We start from the raw sequence: 818 nt of genomic DNA on the forward strand, positions 1-818 counted from the left end.
TAGATTGGTCTTGGCGGTTGATAATTATTCTGATAATTATTTCCAGGCCTTTGGTTTAGATATGAAATATTCTCTCTTTGTTCCATTGTTAGTTCAATACTGAGACAATCTTTTGTCAAATGTGGTCCTCCACACTGCTCACAACTAATTCTTACTGAGTGGATATCATTAGTCATCTTTTCCATTCGTGTCTCGACAGCATCTATCTTTGCAGAAATGGAATCAAAGTCATGGCTAGAATTGGCTCTAGCTGCTTTAGATGATCTAATGATATCTTTTTCTTGATGCCACTCATGTGAGTGGGAAGCAGTGTTATCAATAATTTTGTAAGCGTCAGTTGCGGTTTTCTTCATAATGGAACCACCAGCTGCTATATCTATATCTTTTCTTGTAGTGATGTCGCATCCTTGGTAGAATATTTGTACTATTTGACAAGTGTCTAAACCATGTTGCGGACATCCTCTTAATAACTTTCCAAATCTTGTCCATGCTTCATATAAAGTTTCATTTGGCTTTTGTGTGAACGCAACTATTTCTCCTTGAAGTCTTACGGCTTTAGATGCCGGAAAGAATTGTTTAAGAAATTTTTCAACTAAAACGTCCCATGTATCAATCGCCCCTTCAGGTAACGATTCTAACCAATCTTTGGCTTCTCCCTTTAAAGTCCAGGGAAATAACATGAGATATATCTTTTCATCCTCCACTTCTCTTATTTTAAATAGAGTACAGATCCTATTAAAGGTACGAAGATGTTCATTTGGATCTTCCTTCGGCGCACCACTAAATTGGCATTGATTAGTTACCATGTGTAGAATTTG

General features: G+C 36.8%; 1 non-coding gene across 1 annotated transcript; it reads left to right on the forward strand.

The window, feature by feature from the left end:
• The first annotated feature begins 441 nt into the window (after nucleotides 1–441).
• LOC139873996 (small nucleolar RNA R71) lies at nucleotides 442–548 on the forward strand. The gene has a single exon (XR_011767702.1). It is a non-coding gene; the product is annotated as a small nucleolar RNA R71 (small nucleolar RNA).
• Nucleotides 549–818: the final 270 nt, after the last annotated feature.

Source organism: Rutidosis leptorrhynchoides, chromosome 10 (assembly GCF_046630445.1).
Source record: "Rutidosis leptorrhynchoides isolate AG116_Rl617_1_P2 chromosome 10, CSIRO_AGI_Rlap_v1, whole genome shotgun sequence".
Classification (NCBI taxonomy): domain Eukaryota; kingdom Viridiplantae; phylum Streptophyta; class Magnoliopsida; order Asterales; family Asteraceae; genus Rutidosis; species Rutidosis leptorrhynchoides.